This window comes from Coturnix japonica, chromosome 4 (genome assembly GCF_054131305.1).
Source record: "Coturnix japonica strain WE chromosome 4, WE-NBRP24, whole genome shotgun sequence".
In the NCBI taxonomy this organism is placed as follows: domain Eukaryota; kingdom Metazoa; phylum Chordata; class Aves; order Galliformes; family Phasianidae; genus Coturnix; species Coturnix japonica.
Window position 1 is genome coordinate 49,540,580 of NC_140666.1, and position 18,695 is coordinate 49,559,274.

At 40.0% G+C, this 18,695-nt stretch overlaps 1 protein-coding gene across 38 annotated transcripts in view; it reads right to left on the reverse strand.

Annotated features, from left to right (window-relative positions):
* The window catches only part of MAPK10 (mitogen-activated protein kinase 10), an 84,579-nt gene that overhangs the window by 56,735 nt on the left and 9,149 nt on the right, over positions 1 to 18,695 (reverse strand). For 4 of the 38 annotated variants that reach the window (XM_015861665.3, XM_085546723.1, XM_085546741.1 and 1 more), the window contains one exon: positions 7,258 to 7,369. The exons of 27 other annotated variants lie outside the window; for them this stretch is intronic. The gene's annotated coding sequence lies outside the window, so the exon portion shown is untranslated. Of the gene's footprint in view, positions 1 to 5,063; positions 5,218 to 6,531; positions 6,701 to 7,257; positions 7,370 to 10,732; positions 10,794 to 18,695 lie in introns of those variants that run through there. 7 more of the 38 variants (XM_085546724.1, XM_085546743.1, XM_085546717.1 and 4 more) reach the window with 7 other exon arrangements.

The following is an 18,695-nucleotide window of genomic DNA, read 5'->3' on the forward strand; positions in this document are numbered from 1 at the left end:
ATAACAGACACAGAAAGATTATTAACATCAACATGATTTATGACAGCATAATAAGTTTTGCAATAGCCTATTACCAAGTAAACCAAACCAAACCAAACAAACACCATCTTAAGTCTTCATATAGAAAACTACACTTTACCTCTCCAATAAAGAGGCCTTTGATTTGATGCCCAAATCTCACCCAACAGATCAAAAATAGATGGTCTCGCTGCAGCAGAAACAGATCACGGTTCATTTAAAAAAATGCCATTTACATTGTCTACATCAAGGGCATTTCTTTCCAAAGCCCACATTACACTACAGTATCTAGCACATCAACCAGCTATATGCATACTACAAGATGTATCTCATTACACACATTTAATGTTCACAATATAGCAACACTACATAACCCTACTGTGAAATGTCTAGTAGTTTGGTTTCTTACCAAATAGGTTTCACAAAAGGACACTTCTACCCAAAACACATCTATTAGCAGACTATGATTTTACTTTATTGTCAGAGCAAACCCCAGAGACTCTGTGTGTAATCCAGTTGTATCCCTCAAATTACCCCTTCTGAGCTGATGTTAAACAATCCTGATTTAAGGAGGAACAGCTGTTGGCTTTGAGTGCTTTTGGAAATAGGCATCCGAGTCAATGTTTCATCAGTGATTCTGTGATCAGTGTTTTGATTCTAAGCAGCAGGTGTTCAGAGGAAGGCTCTGAGATTTCAGTTAACTGACAACATTTTCCACTGCTGGGAGTGCAATACTTGATCGTTATTTCTGCAGCACTGGCAAGTCCTTCCCTGTCCATAACCACTGATCCTCAATGTAACACAGACGATCTGCACCAACTTAGACTCTGAGATACCTAAACTCCTTTTGACCCATCCACCAAACAAAAGCCCTGCCTGAACCCAAATGTTTTTTGTCTCAATTGACACAAACACAGCCCAGCATGCCCTCAGCTCTGAGGACCTCAACCCTTTCAGACATCACCCTTTGTCAAGCATTTTACATATGGACTTTGTTGTTGTTGTTGTTCTTATAACAGGGCAATTAAGTAAAAAGTAGGTGCTGAACTTTTCTGCTTCTGAAATGCAGAAGGGCTGCTGATTATTCAAATGATGAACAGAGAGGCCAAGTTTCAAAATGTTTAAATACAATGTCACCAAGGCCTGTGCACCAGTGCCATACCTACACCCAAGATGAATTAAGCTGTTCTGACCCACACCCTTTCCACACTCCACAAGATGCAGACAAAATGCTTCAAATCTCTGACTCCATTCTGACCATGAGCTTTATACAAAGCGAATGATCAGTTTGGCATAAAGGTGAACTAATACTCTACTGGCAATTTTACGCATGCTGGACAAGCACTTATCAATCAATTTGTTGGCCCTGCAACAACACTCTCAAGAAGAAATACACCATATACTGTAATATTTTTCCAATGACTTCTGTATTTAATTTCATTGATTCTCTGTCTCTGGAGCCCAGAAGCGAATAGAGCACACAGCAGGCATTAAGCACATGTACCACAGGTAGAGCTATTTCCTCTGCTCTTTGCTAAGCTCTGCAGAGACAAGCATCACTCAAAATACAGTGTGAGGCAAAGAGGTCAGGCCTCTCTCTGAGGCATTCCAGAACATTTGAATGTTACACCAGTGACAAGAATACAAATGAGGCCCACGCAACAAACACATATACTCAGAGGGGCAGTAAAACACATTTCTGTCACCAGTGCTGTCAGTTACCACCGTGAAAAAAAACATGTCCTTAGAAAAAAAAAAAAACCTGAAAGGGGGGAAAGCAGCAAAGATGAAAGAGACAAAAAGATTTCAGACTGTGTGTTTTAGGTATCTTTTCCTTCCCAAAAGCCAATGACAAATGTCAGAGCTACACCTGCAGACTGTTACCTTAAAATGGCATTTCTCCAAAAGCGAGAGAATTACAGAAGCATTCAGCAGCAGCCGCTGCTACACCCAGCACCACCGCTTGATTCTTCCAAGGTAGGAGAAGGAAAATACTGGGGACACAAGACTCGGATAGAAAAACTATCAATTCTTCCGCAGCCCAAAGATTATTCCACAATCTCATCTCTTCCCCCTGAAGGACACTTCTTGCTTTTTATCTTCCTAACTTCCCTTCTTCTTGCATGGAGAATGACAATGCATCATTAACTTCACACAACTGCTGGATATGCACACAACCTGGAGATAGGCAGCAGCATGTCTGTTTGGCAATTAAAGACCCATTTTACAGTATTATGGGTGAATGGAAATGGTAGGATGAATGGTAAGAAACAAGTGACTGACCTCTCAGAGAAGTGCCCCACCACATAATCAGCCGGCTGATAGAGAATTTGAGTTCTAAATTACTTGAGAATACCACCTGACATCCCTAACGCCACCGAACACATTGGGGAACACTGTACCTAGGTTTAGGCACAACCTCAGCAGGAAACAACACAAAACCACCAAAAAGTCACCTACTATATATTAGTAACAAACAACCCTATAGAGTCAAGTCATCTCAAACTCTATTCACGCAACTAAACACTTCCAGATGAATATCATCAAGAACCCCAAGACCAGTCCATTACCATTAATTTCATTATGATGCTGATTAAGCTGTCATCTGCATCCCTGATTCTTCAAGCTTAACAATGAAAAACAGACCATCAGAATTTAATCCAGTGTAGCAGCCAGCTGCCAGAAAACATGGCCAGTCTCTGAATATAGAAATACCATGTGCTCCCTCCAAAGCAGTCATTCTCTCTGAGTTTTCTGAGTAATTGTGTGAGGACATAAATGCACAACCCCCCTGAACTCAGAACATCCAAATTAACAGACTTCCTTCCTGCCAGGCTAAACTTCATTAGACTCCTTCACATACAACAAATTGGATGAAACTGATCACACACAGGGTTAGAGATATACTTGAAAAACTAGCAGTTTAGAGACGCAGTGGGATGTTAAAAGAAGCTGAGGCTTCTCCTTCTGTATTCCTAACGAGGAGCAACAGTGAGTAAAAAAATCAGTATTTTTTATGAACTGGAAAAAAGCAACAATAAAATCAAATAAGATTTGCTGACATTCTGCTGCCTCCAGCAGCATCAGGTGGCAAAAAGTATAGCAAACAATCCCATTGTGGCCAAGAACAGGAGAGCTTTAGAAACTGTATCACAGACAATTTCCTTTCAATAGAGTTCTTTGCTGGTTGAGGTATTCAGCCCTTTACTCAAAATGATATGCGATTCCCCACTCTGACTGCCCCTGAAGTAGAGATTTCTGAATACCTCCACATCCATCTCCTCCACCTTTGTCTTCAGAACAGCTGACAAGAAAAAGCCCAATGCACAGACATAGCTCTGGGTTCCTGCCTGTCTCCAAATACTGCAGGAACAAGTGCAGTTCACATCTGTCATCCCCACACCGGACACAAAGATCACAGTTTAGGATGTATTAGGTCACATGAAAACCTATAACAAATAGGAAATATAGCAAGATGCTGATGGAAAATTGCATGAACCCATGGCATTACAAACAGATATTGAGAGGCATGAGAGTTTTGAAAGGTATTAGAGATAGGAAGTCTTTTAGATAACGAGAGTTGTAATTTTTCCATTTCAATGCAGAGATAGACAAAACATGTACCCATAGCTTGTACCTAAATAGACCAAATGAAACTAAAAGCATCTGTTTATTCTTCTCACCCATCTCATCTTTGAAAGCATTTGGTTCAAAAAAATGAAGTAGTTCACCCTGGTGAAAAGACAGAAGAGCAAAAGCAACGTATTTGCTGCTGTTGGAAAGTGCCTTTTTCTTTTCAGAAGTGCAGCTTCATGATGGCAAAAGCAGTTCATCTATACTGATAGGAATGCATCCTGCAGAGCAGCATCTCCTTAGTGCTGAACAGCAGAAAAATGCTATTGACCATGTATGGAAACAAACACCAAGGTTCTTATTTAACCTGCTGAAAGCAATTACCACTGATACCCACTTAAAAGAAAAATAACATGAATACAAAAAGAAGTGTAAAGTACCATCAGCATATGGTACAAAGAAGACTGTTGCCATAAACAACTGCTGAGGAGTTTATCTCCAGTTTTTATTATTTTTATGAAGAATACCCTGAACTTCCCACTTATATTTTAAACCCTTTGCAAAATTATCAAAGATTCTTTACTAGGGAAGCTTATAAAATACAAAACCTACTGGTAATGCAACACGTTGTCGAAAAAGGCAATCCTCATGCCTGTTCTCTCTTTCCAGTTAACAAAGTAGTGAAGCTCTCTTTCTGCGTTACAGAGACTACTTTCCTCTAGCGGTTGTGAGATGATGTAAACACTGAAACACAAACTGCTTTAAGAGTATTCAGGAGGAAAGTACGACAGCAACTCTTCTCAAAATCAGAAAAAAAACACATAGGAGCTGAGTGACAAAACCTGAAAAGAACTTCTCAGATGGCAGGGCAAAAGGAAAGAGGAAATACCATCATGATACATAATGTGGTTAGGAAACTTGTTTACTTATAATCCTTTTGCAGTATCTCCCATTTGAAAATTGCCAATGATTCCTTGTACACCATCCAGTACCCTCCTGAGGTGGAAATTTTTCAGAAAGTATGATCATAGTAGTCTAAGGATTTCTGTCCTTTGCCACTTTCACTCTCCCACTCATAAATACCACTAAAAACAAAGTTATTGCAAATATGACCCATGTTAATCCACCAAATGCCAAGATCTCTTTTGTCTTTCACAGCATCCTACCCTAAGCTATAGGAGTTCTGGTACATCTCCTCTCTAAGAACTTTAAGCAAAAGAACATCTGAGCATGGAGATTGGAAGCTGATCTCCTTTCACCAGGAAGGTATTTTATTTGTAAATTCCTCAACACTAAGAGTACTTGTGGAGTAAGGTATACCTGGCAAGAGGAAGTATTCGCCATCTGCCCCAAGACACTGTAAACATAACAAGAACCCACAAATTCTATTTCCCACTGCCAATCTCTAAGGTTTCCCCTTCCTCTCAAAGGCATTACCTTACTCATTTTCCTCCATGAATTTTAAAACCTACCTATATATGTGTTGCAGCAGACACATTCAACGAGGCATCAATGACAAAAACACAGATAACACCCTCAAGCAAATTCTATCTCAGCTCTGTGAGTCCTTAGATGCTCTTGCAATGTCTGTTTGCAAAGTGCTCGTCTCATCCAAACCATCAGAACCTCAAACAAAAGTAGAAACCACAATAAACAAAACTGTAGGCTATTATTCTTCGTGGAACCCTCATTTTTTTTAGCAATTATATTGATGTAGGATCCAAAGAAAAGCATCAGATTTTCTCTGGTGACAGTGAAAAAGGAAGTGAGACGTCATACAAGTATAGGCATATACATATTTAACTTCTACATGCAATGACTTGTGACAGGGTGACACAAAGACAACAAGGGGAAAACTGCAGGAAAACATCCATCCTTTCTTGCAGCTTGGAGGTATAGGCCATTATGTGGGCAGAGTATGGAACTGAGTATACTGAGTATGGAAATATACAGGCAGCCCCACGATCAGACCAGAACAGAGTAATAGGAAAGGCCATCATGAAGATATCTTTCAACCCCCTACCCCCCCACCCCAACCTCCAAGCAGAGGCTGGGAAGACCAGTCAGAATTAAGACTAGACCAGAAGATTTTTCCAAACCACTTGAAATACAATTACAGCAACTCCTCAGCAGGCGTGGAAGGGGCCCGATTATTGGACAGGGCCTATGGAGAGCTGCAAAAGTGCAAATGTAAAAAGCTGATGCCCAATACTGTCAGCAGCAATGAATTTCTGCTAATTCTTGCTCAAAATGCTCTTTACACACACAGCGGTGAATTTACTCATTTGTAACAGGTATGATTGTTTTATTCATCACCAGTATGTGTGATCTAAAGCAAGGGAGGTTTCTGGACAGGAATAGGGGAGAAGGCACTGATTCACTGTTTAATTTAGCAACTGTTACCATGGAAATATCTATTTTTTACCAACTGCTGATGATTATCTTGTGCTTGAAATGTGACATCTGCATATTCTACATGAGACTGTATTTATAGATGAGCAAAGCAAACGATAGTTATTCCAACATGAAAACACAGCATGTTCCATGCACTTCTTACAGATACAGAGTTTGTCACAACAGACTATTAATCACACAAATAAATTGGCCTTTCAGAATATATAACCCAATTACCAGAGAGAAACAACAGCTCTTCCCAGATCTGAAATAAACAGAAACAGGAAATATAATGTGATTCCAATGTCCTTCCCTCATCTTCTCAAAGAAAAAGGAGGGACAAAAGTAGAGAGACTGCCTGGTCTAGCAGCTGCCATTACTGACTTACAAAAACATAGCTGCATTAAGACATATGTTTCTTCATACAAGCTTTTGTACCTAAAATGTATCAGTAAAAAAAGAAAAAGAAAACATTCACAAATGCACATTGCTGCTTGAATTGAGACAACTACTATTATCAGATATATACAACACCAAAATATTTACATTTAGTAGAACGTTCCTCTCTCTGCCCATGTTTGCCTTTGCTGTTATCCAGAAAGTTGTTAAGAAGAAACTTGGCACTTGAAGAAATTGCACTAGAGACAGATTTCTTTTCCCCGGGCAATAAAAGGTACTTAATACTGGTTTTGAACTAGTTTTCATTACATTGTGCCTGAGAAAAGAACAGATGAATATGTGACAAATCTGACATGAAAAGAATAACTCCAGGTTGAAAATTAAAAATAATTATAGCTATGAAGTGGGGATGGGGGGACTGGGGGAGGGGGGAAGGTTTCAGGAGTACTGGGTTTATGTTGCAAAATGCAATGTGTAGATGCAGAGCCTGCTGTAAGTTAAAAAAAGACCAAAGGCCCCACACTGACCAACCAGCTGCACAAAGGAGGCTCAAGGTAGGGGAAGCAGAAAGTACTCCGGTTAAAGTACATAGAACAATGGATCCCAGGAATGAATTGAAGAGAGACGTGGTAATTGGACAGAACCACCCAGAACCTGCTTATTATACAAAAAGGCAACAAAAATACTGAAAAAAAAAGGACTGTTTTCCCACACAAGAGCTAGTAATGCAGACAGATCTACACATTGCTGGCTGTACTCAGATGCAATCTAGCACCGTAAAATGATTTTCAAGTCAGCATTTAAGAGGGCAGACAAAAGACATTCATAGTTTGTCATTACTGTAACAGAGGTACTCTCTGTACATGGAAATACCTGAATCACAGATGTACTTTCCAAGGCAGTGCAAGCAATAAGCCAGGCTTCTTAGGTATACTTCTCTGAGTGTTTGACTTCATTTCTGAACTGAACAACAGGGTCAGGAAACCTGTAAGTGTGATGAAAGACTGGAATTCAACAGCACTTCTCTTTAACATAAAGGCAAAATACCTATGCCTTTCAAGTACTACAGTTAAAAATCTTCTTCTATCCTGCAGCTGAAAAAGGTATAACAAGTATTTAAAACCAACTTGACCATTGTGTTTGTAACATATGGAGATCATGGAAGAGCCCCTGGTAAAATTCTCCATCAGAAATGAGTACCAAGAACAAAGGTGCTCCTCAGTTCTCTTTTATGCATTATAAGCTTACTGTAATTGAAGATGCACATGATCAAAGAACAGCTGATTACACAATGCCCAGAAATCTTAGGGAAGAAGAATTATTACTGAGTAAGCCCAAGAAATACATCAACCACTGAGTCACCACTGTCATACATGGATGAAGAAATACGTCCTTTCTGGTGACAGATGGAGGAAGATGTATGTACAGAGCTGGGGAAAGGAGGGACCTGCAGCTGAAGCAAACAAACCCACACCATGGGATGACAGCCTGGAAAAACTGAAGATTCACATAGCAGGACAGAGATCTACCTGGATTGCAGAGACCTTAACAAGGCTGTCCCAAGAGATGAGTTCTCCCTTTTCATGCCAGACATTTTACTTAAAACATATTTAATAATCTGTGCAGACACTATCAAAGCAGATAATCATCTGAACCCAGATCTTTGGTGGGAAAAATCCACAAACAACACCACCAAAACCAAAATGTTTTTCCCTCTGTTTTTGGCAATCAAATAATCCAACAAAGCACTGTTACATTGGAGTGCAGCAAAATGTGAAGGCGTTGCCTGCATTCACTTCATAGTTGATGACACGGTAACTTCAGGGAGTGGCTGAAGATGGAGATGGCTACAGTCCAAGCAGAAAATATTAAGGTCAATGCAAATAAAATCCAGTTTGTGACAGAAGATGATAAGACAGTGGCTCTTTTCTGACAGAACACAGCCAGGAAATGTGAAGCCACTACAAAATGGTAAGGCACAGTGGGAGCTCCAGATGCAGAATGCACCAGATGGAACCCTTTCTGACCACTGTGGCATGCTCCAACAGCAGCATGGCAATCAGCAGGAGAAACACTCTAAGCAGAAGAGCCAGGTCCCCTCCTGCCAGCAGCACAGTGCCTGTACACAGCAGCTGCTTGTGCACAGCACCACAGTCACAGCCACAGACAGCAGCAATCTGGGCAATACAGTAATGATGCGCTGAATGCTGTGCTATGTGATATATGCACAGGGAATGTATTTAAAGGATCACAAAAGCAACAGTCAGCACTTGAGCCAGCAATTAAAAACCACCATCACCATCTTCCGAGATGCACCTTACTAAAGAGACATCCATGAGATAATGAGTATGTATAAATGGGTAAGACAACACCTGCCACACACGGATGGATTAACCAGGATCTGTCAGCACTGCTACTGCCATTGCTGTTTAGAATGCTCTGAGTGGAAGAGGTTGCAGAAATGAAGATGAACAGAGTGCAGTGCTCTCTTTACCATGAAAAAAGTTCACAGAATCACAGGGATCTGAAAGGACTTCTGGAGATCCCCTGGGCCCAACTCTCTGCTAAGGCAGTTCCCTGCAGCAGGTTGCACAGGAGTTTGTTCAGACAGACCCTGAATATCTCCAGAGAAGGTGACATTCCACAGCCTCTCTAGGCAGCTGCTCTGATGCTCAAATCATCAGAGGGCTTCTGGATAGAGGGAGAAGGGTTTCATATGACCCAGATCCCAGCTGTAAACCTGCACAGATGGGATAATCACTGTCTGGTATCCAATAATAAGGGATCTAGTTCAGACTTCAGCCCTTTTTGTCACTCTGTCTTTGATATGGGGAAGCAGGGATACTACAAACCTATCAATTTCAGCCCAAAACACACCAGTATTTCTGGATGTGAAGAAAACTGATGCAAATACACATGCACATAGGTGCAGCCCATGTAGAAAGAACTGTTTTCTGTCTGTGGAATTATGTTTTCCTGCCCTGCAATTTGATTTTTATGTATTCAAGAATCATGCGGTAATATGTGTAATGCTGTACTTCATTTTAAGCACTTGAATACACTGACTAGGGCACTGTTCAATTGCTTAAAATTTAGATTTTAAGGATGATTCAGTTGCTTAAAATTAGGTATGTACTCATGTGCCTTGTTAAGCTGAGCTGTCCCTTCAGCCCTGAGGGGGGCACTGGGTTCAGAAACAGCACTGATGGCAACAAGAAAGCAAACAGGATAGAACACTGTAAATGAATTAAATAGTCAACAGATGCTACTATTTTTCAAATCAAAATTGAAAAACAAAGGACTGACAACATTGATGAATATCCCTAATTCAGAATTTCTTCAGTTACAGTTCCCACTGAGCTTTTCTTGCTTTCAGGTTGACATACTGATAGAGACTGACTAGAGATATTTCTCCTCCACTAATAGCACAGACAGGGGTAGCAACATGGTTATATCCATCCCTATTAAGAAAACTCCTCCTTATCTTTCTGTTCACTCCCAAAACAATGATCTGAGAGCACTATTTTAATCATAGAACCATAGAATTGCTTGACTTGGAAGGGACCCTTAAAGGCCACCTAGTCCAATACCCTACAATGAACAGGGACATCTACAGCTACATCAGGTGCTCAGAGTCCCATCCAGCTTGACCTCGAGTGTTTTCAGGGATGGGGCTTCCATCACCTCTCTGGGCAACCTGTGCCAGTGTTTCACCGCTTTGATTGTATATAAAGCTTCTTCATTATGCCCAGTCTAAATTTTCCCTTCTTTAGTCTGAAACTATTTCCCCTTTTCCTATCACAAGAGATCCTGCTAGAGAGTCTGTCCCCTTCTTTCTTATAGCCTTTCAGTGTTTTTCTCCTTCCACTGCAGACAGATACCAAACACCACCTCCACTGTCAGATATTAACAAGCTTGAACACAAATTCCACTACAGAATCATAGAACTACCAAGGTTGGAAAAGACCTACAAGATCATGCTGATCAACCATCCACCTACCACCAATAGTTCTCATTAAACCACATCCCTCAGCACAATGTTTAAACATTCCTTGAACACTTCCATTTAGGGTCAAATATTGCTTAGATATGGTAGCAATGGAAATTCCAACAGTCACAAAGGTTCAACGCTCAAAGTCAAAATTCTGTTTTCATATTAAAACTACTTTACAGGAAGCAACAGTCCTCACTCAAGTCAGAAGTTCAGTTTATAAGCTTAAAGTCCTGAATTTACTAAACATATCAGCAAGTTTACACATACCACACAACAGCAGGCATTGCAGTAAATGTAGAAGCCCTTTTCAAGCCCTGAGGGTGTAAGCTGGTGATGGAAGCAAATGGCACTGACCTCTTTATTGCTGAGGTTCACACATACTGCAGCGATACTGTAACAGCACCAGAAGGAAACCACTCTGCAGCAGGTTAGTATATATTGCTTAAGTTGGTCGGTGATAGACAGTTTCTGTGTACTTAACCCCTCAGTTAAGTACTCTGCTATATTTAGCCCAGCAAGCCTACTCTTATTATTTGTTCAATGCATCATGAGTTCTGTCTTCTTCCACATGAAAAACACACGTGTTCCCTGGGTTCACATACAATTTATGATGGATTGCTTTTTTTTCTTCATGTCACATACCTCCCACACAGAAAAACTTTGCAAAGAGACCAAGTACAAAGCTTTCGCTTAAAGGAAATGGGAATTGTTTTGAGGAGTTGCAGTGACCTGAAATCCTTCAAACGCAGGCTGGGCAGCTTGTCAGAGGCTGGTTCTAAGTGCCAGATCCCAGCCAGGAGTCAGAATGTCTTATCCTGTCCTGCAAGTGAGCTGAAGAAGTCATAAATTACCCTGAGCATTTTACCAGCAAAGGATCCCGGACTGCATTCATGATTGCCCCCTACAGAGTAGTATAAATCATAACATAATGCCCTGACAATACTACGGTCCATGGTGGAGAAGTGTCCTGGAGCAACCCGGACAGTTGCTGTCACCCCAGAGCAATGCACTGACCCTCAGTTCTGTGCACTCAACTATAAAATAGAGGCAATAATACTTATTTTTCAGGATTGATATAAGTCTTAGTAAAGCTGGCTTAAGTGCTTTGTTATGCTTGAGCAAAAAAGGAAATTATTATAATTTTAAATGAAGATTAATTATAAAACTGTTAACATAAGCATATTAGAAAAATGAACTCTGAATGGCAAGCCAGCAATTTAAGATGCTTTCTTACAAGATAATTTCATATGCATCTTGCTAATCCCCACTATTCTAAATCCTGTGCTTGTTTCCCTGCACTAAAGCTAAGAAGAGGCAATATGCCATCACTGAAATGCTGATTGAAAAATTAGCCTCCATGCAGAACCGTCCTGTTAGCTATTTGCTGTACATCTGACTGACATAACTTCCAGCCTGGAAAATAGAGCAGTACACCAAGTCACCAAAATGGAATTTGTAGTAAGTCTCTCCTGCAATTTTGTACAAGAATCCTAGACAGTGCACTCTTCCCTTAATCTGGTAACGATATAAATCCTTTCCTAAGTGCGTTGCTTGGATGAAAACTTAGGACTAGAAAGCATATAATGCTGAAGATGGTACAGATTCTGTAATAAAGGAATTAAGCAAAATAACCTGCTTCTGTTTGATGTAGCAAATTGTCAAAGCAGGTATTGATTCAAATCCTAGTCCCTAAATCTTCTGTAAATACATTCTATGAGCTTAGGCTCTGCCACTTATGCAATGTATGCAAATAAAGACAGAACTCCGGGTTCATCTTCAAATAACAAATAAAAGGAAAAAATCAGCCATCCCACCTCATCTCACCCTCCAGTCTGTTTGTACATCAGAAGCTCCTCAGAAAAGTTAAATCACCATAAAATCTGTTTAAGTCTTCTAAGAGGATAAATATTTCAGGCTAAGACAATACATCTTGACAAAAGCTCCCCTGTACTTGTACAACTTCGTGCCAAGCATTTGGGAAAGCAGCGGTGGTCTTCAGAAATCAAATCAAATGAACAAACATTCAAAACATTTGTCTTTGTTCTCCAGCATCTTCCCATTCTCTCATCCTGTTTTCACTACAATGCATTACATGAGATTTCACTACCAAACACTTGGCGAACAAACACGCACGAACCTATTGTACACAAAGACAAATCATTAAATGACTTCGTTTTATGTCTTCTAATGCACCTCCCCCCAAAAAACCCCAAGAACAACACACACACACATACAAAAAACAAACAAACAAACAAAAAAAACAAAAAAAAAAAACCAGACAAAAAACACCCAGAAACAGAAGTACAGAAAGCCAACTATGATTTGCTGTTTGGATAACAAGTCTGACAAACCAAAGCATAGAGGTAAAGGTGAATATGCATGCAGCTAAGAAATTAAACCATGCAATTCTACAGCATGTAGAACAGTGGAAAATAGCAGATGTGCTCAGAAAAGGCACAGTTCTGCACCCTGAGTAAGAAGGCCTGAATTCTGCTGATTTGTTGTGCTTTACATCTCACAAGAGAAAGTTGCAACAAACACCAACATAGCTTGTTTTTGTTTTTAATGAGTAATTCCATACTCTACGCAGTACAGAAATGTCATCAGTAGAAAGCTGAAGTTTAGCATGAAAAAAATTAGACTCAGTACTGCATAAGGAGCATAATACCAAAGACATGCCATTATCTGACAGCAAGCACACAAAATTTAATGGCAATATCTGCTATTTTCATAAGCATTTGGGACCTCACCTTAAATGAAAGAAAATGCCCGCATCACATACTATAGAGCAACATTTAACGTCAATCCATATAATACCAATAGCAAGAGCTGCAATGAAAATCTTGATTATTCTGATTACTTTCTAAACTAACAGCTCAGAGCCTATATACCTCTTTCTACTATAGGAATAAAGATTCTAGACATAAATATCACATTATTCTGCTGTAGTATTACTCACTATTGAATATGGCATAATGGCTTGTAACTCTCTCGATACCATTTTTTAATGCTCATATGTGGCAATAAAGACCAAATTTTCATTAATGCAAATTCAGGAAATCTTCTGGGAGTTATACCAGCACTACCTGCATAAGTATAAATGCATCTTGTGTATTTTAACAGTTATATATTCACCAAAGTTACTATAAACAATATGAAGTTGAATAATAATCAACATGAAAAACCCTCCATGCATTGAGGCGCTACAGACATTACAAAGTATTCATGTGCTATGAGTGAACTGCTCTATCAGAAAGATAAATCCAACATAATGACGCCATTAACTACAGTTATTAATTCTGCCTCCATCTTGCTACATTTATGCCATGTCTGTTAGTATTCTTCCCATATGCTCATCCTTTGGAGTAGTAATTTAGTCTTTCCAAAACGTAGCTCAGCGCTACAGCACAAAGGTTCGAAAAGCCAGATGCATTCACTTCAATAGGCAAACAGAAGGCACTTATAGCACTCTCTCTCTGAGACAGATCTTAACTCCAAAAGAAAATTGCACATTGAAACATAAAGGCTGAAAGAAAAAATAATTTCAGGTGTTTGGAGCAAGTGCCCATAGGGAATGAAAAAGACAGCTGAAGAAATTTTGCAATAATGAAAGGTAAGTTGGTTTTTCATTGGCTGTTTTCTCTTACTAGACAAAGATACAGCACCCAGTGAACAAAGTAAAACAAGTGCTGATTTCTGAACTAGGCAGAGGCAAAAGTATTTTGAACATCATTATGATTATGCTTTGCAACGAACTGCAGATTTAACTGATTAAATAAAGGAGCTTTTTAGATAAGGAAGCACAAAATTGTTAATCCTGGTGACTGATACTAAAAAAAGCTTCTGATTCTTCACCCTTGCACTGAGTTCTGGAATGAAGTCAAAACAGTTCTGCTGACACCTGCAGAAAGCAGGAGAGGAACAAAGGAAAGCTGTAGAGGCCAGGATTCTTCTCTCTCACCCCCTACTCTTCATGTGATGCAAGTACATTCAGGAGGTACATAAGGGAAGAAACAGTCATAGCTGCCATCATGTATGGAAGCATGCGGTAACCACATCTAGCATTTTAGACTCACTGAGATCTAAGGCATTAACCATCACCATAAGCATGCAAAAAAAATTGCTTAGTACAACAGATAAAGGGTCTGACAGTAAAAATCCTTCTAAATGATGATTTAGAAGAATATTCTCAGAACATGTCTATATCTCACTGCTAACACAGTTCTTTTGAAATGACATTTGTTTTCATACAAGTGTTTTTTAAATTGCAGTCAGTCTGCAAAGCTGTTTATTTGGAGCAGCAAGCAGTGGTGGTGGTTGGTCAGAAGGAGCTCATATGATAAGGTCAGCAGAAGACCCAAGTGTGCTGTGTAATCCTGCAGGATGGGTCAGGGGAGGCCAAACACCCTCCCAATGAGGGGGAATACATAGGAAATCGTAGGTTAAGTTTCTCTACAAAGACATCCATCATGAAGTAGCATTAGTCATGCTTCAGGAGTTGGGCCTTGTTTGTGCACAGTTCATTTCCTTAGCTCTTCTTTTTCCTCCTTTTCCATATACAACCACCTGCTAAGTACAGCACTGATTTCTGCTTAAAGATGATGAAAATGAGCTTTCTGAGCACCAGAAAGTTTCTCTGAAGCACAGTCAGGCATGAGGTTAGAGTTTAAACTGTGATTTGAGCGATCAGCACTTACAATTCAAGTAGGGCTTTGTTGCTGACAGTCAAATTCTGACAGAAGATTGACAGTTTATTACTTCTCCCCCACACTTTTTCTCCACTGTAAAATAAATAAATATGGGGGTCACGTGTGACAGAATCACAAATGTTGGAAAAAGACCACTAAGATAAACTAGTCAAACTCAACTGCTTGATTTAGAGACTGCTTTAAAATATCTCTAGGAAATAATTTTAACTATGATATTATTGTCATTTTATTAGCTGCTACTACTGCCTTCACTTTGTTAAAACAGGAGCTGGGATCACCAGTGGACTGTACTGTCTCCTGCGTTGCTCCTTTGGACGCACACAACAGATCCATTCTGAACCAGCTTGAAGTGTGCTCTGAGCTGTTCTGATCTCTTACAAGTTGCACAATAGAGAATTCACATAAATTAAGGAATCAGTTTAAAAGTACTCTTACTGTGGGGGAAAAACATACAGCACTCGCTCAAGGACTTGCAAGTCAAGTGTATTTGGTATGTCTTTACTCCCAAGTCTTGGATAGCATGGCTCAGCTAGGATTTTGAAGGTTATTCAAGTGAAATTTAATTATGACTTTTATTTATGGTTTCCTCTAGCTGTGCAGACTTCTAATCCATGAAGTAAAGAGTCCAGTCCTGCCCCATTCCTTTAAGTGTTCAAGGCCAGGTTTGATGATGCCTTGGGCAGCCTGTCCTAGTATAGTATTACTTGTGGAGCTTGGTGGCACTGCCCGTGGAGGGGGGTTGAAGCTTGATGATCCTTGATCCCCTTCCAACCAAAGCCATCCTGATTCTACAATTTAAAATCCCCAAAACTGCAGCACTCACCAGCTAAGGCAATACTACCAGTGATAAAACCACAGGACAGCATGGGAAACATTCCCCTTACTACAGAAAAAGGTATTTGGAGGAGAGGAAGGCGGGAAGAGAAGAAGAATCCATAGCTTTACTTACAGTTTATTAAAAATACTAGAATCCAATCATGTCAAAAAGCACACACATTTATAATGACATTTAAAATTTGAGTTGCACTTTAAGTTTTTCATTCATTGACCACAATAAAGTAGCAATAAGAGTGGTCTAGAAGCCTAGAAGCTATGAGAAGGGACCTCACCACTCATTTGCCATCAGCAAAAAGGACACATCCAGGCTGTTTGTGCTCATACCATTTCCACAATCCCACTAAGGTTCCACTACCAGTTAACTGGTTTGACTGCCTGGTGTACAGAACAGTGTTGTCAGGCCAATAAACTCTCAAGCTCACCAGTCACATCTGTACTAAGATTCAGGTGATTTTTTTCCCAATACTCCTGGCAACGCGTGAACAGGCATATTAAATTGAGCCAATAGAATGCAAATGACAGCTACTATTAAACATAAAACAGTGAAGTTGTAAGGTGAAATAATACAAAGGATAGTAATAATACATGAAAGATGGTGATAGATATCCAAAAGTTTATCGATAGGATAAACTCACCAGTATGGATGCATTCAGCCTGGCTGGAAAATGCTGAGGCTGACTATCTGATCTCCACGAAGGAGCCATCTCAAAGAGACGCTGCCTTAGTGGTGGTCAGCCCTTAAATGAAGTCTAGGAGAGGTGGAGTCAAGCTCCACCCCTTCCAGGAGCACAGCTGAATTACCCTCACCTGTGCTCTCACAGCTGACCCAACACTTGCCTCAGCTGATTAATCAGAGGTTCAGGCTGTGATTACTAGTTTCCCATACAGAAGTCAATAGAGTTACGCTGAGGACTGGAGCCTATACCTCATCTCAGACAACAGTGTCCATGTAAAAAAAAAATAAATCAGAACCACAATGACCTCTATGCCTGTATTTCTTCAGAATATCAGAAGAAAAAAAACAACAGAGGACTGCACTGTATGTTTCTTAGATTAAGGAGCAAAAATCTTGAAAGCATGGGTTTTATTATTTATAAATCACTGAAATTTGTACAGACAGGTATTCTTGCCATACTCTTCTCTACTGAAAGACATCTGCCATATTCCCTTCTGAAGCTTGATAATAAAATTAATTTTAAGCACAGCAGCAAATTAAGCTTTCACGATGCCATAAAAATATCCATCAACACATGGATGACTGAAATCTAACAAAATTAATGCAGATGCATAAGTAGGATTGTGATACATAATTACCCCATGCAGATCTATTTCAGGAACAGCTCCAATTTTTTTTCTTTCTTTTGATTTTTTTCTATAGTTTAGTTCATTAGAAGTTTCACTAGTTTTTGTCTTTAAGCTCTTATTTAAAGACACAAGCCATTCTTCAAACACTGGTTTCTGTGGTGGGCTGTCCATAGAGTGTTTGAGCTAGGCATAGGGAAGGGGAGTTAAATGGCAGATACCTCAATATGTCATCTGATGTACAACCAACAAAAATCTTCATGTCCACGCTACAAAACACATGGAAATAAATTCCATCTTTGCCGCACTCTCTTTACTTCAATGCTAGCAGCTTACAATGGAAGCAAATCCTCCCATCCTTCTTCCCCCCATGCTTATTGTTGCAGTACTGGTGGGTCAAAGCAAGAAGCATCCACTATGCCGCTGCTCAGCCCACTCCATCCCACACACAGCTCCAAAGAAGTAACCCTGGTAAGTACAGCCTAACACAACCTGCGATTTTCCAGAAACAAACACAGAAAAGAAGTGGATTAGGAAAGTCCCTGTATCATATACTGCATCGATCTATACAAGCTAACCTGGGACAGAAGCCATGTAAACACAAAACTGTGTACAGGGTAAATTACTCCATAGGCTGCTGTACAAACATAACCTTTAGCAATGACTTCTTAACCACTCAGAACCAGAACTCCTCCTCAGGGTGCTTCACAGTCACAGTGCTCTCAAAGCCCCTGCAGACTTACAATGAATCTGCACACGCAGAATGAGAATCAACCTGTGGATCCACAGGGAGTTGGGAAAAACTCCAAAAAGCTCAGCCCACAGCAGAGTCCTCCATTGTGCACATCTGCCAGGCTTTTCACCTGCTCTCGTTGGCAGACTGAGAAATGAAAAGGTTGTAACAACAGTACACAAACAGGCGCAGAGTCCAAAAAAAAAAACCCCAACACATTAACGAGTGTGGAAGAGGAAGTAAGAAAAGTGATTCCTTAGTGGTTACACATTACTTCCTACCACTTTGTATATTACAGGTTAATATGCCATGACCATACACACAGCTGAATTTACTGTTGCCTTGGTCTCCTTCCTACCTCTTCGCTGGCACCATTCTCTGTGCTCTGATTCAGCGTTTTCATTAATTCCTCTGCATGCTATTTAAATTATCTTTATACAACATGTACAGATGACACTGAAAAACTATTCCAAGATTCAGAGGACATTTGTTTGACACTGTTCCCATATTCTGCAGCAATGCTGCTGGATGTTTTCCATAAGGTTAAGAGGAGAGCCTGCCAAACACTGAACTTGCCTTCCAGGTGACACAGAGTTATTGTTTCCATCAGCAACTCAACAAATACAGAGGAGATACCAACATTTCATCTGAGACATTCACAGGTCACACCTGGCGCAGGGAAGTATTTAGGTCATTAAGTTCACTCCTTTTCAGTAAGAACAGACTGACACATGGC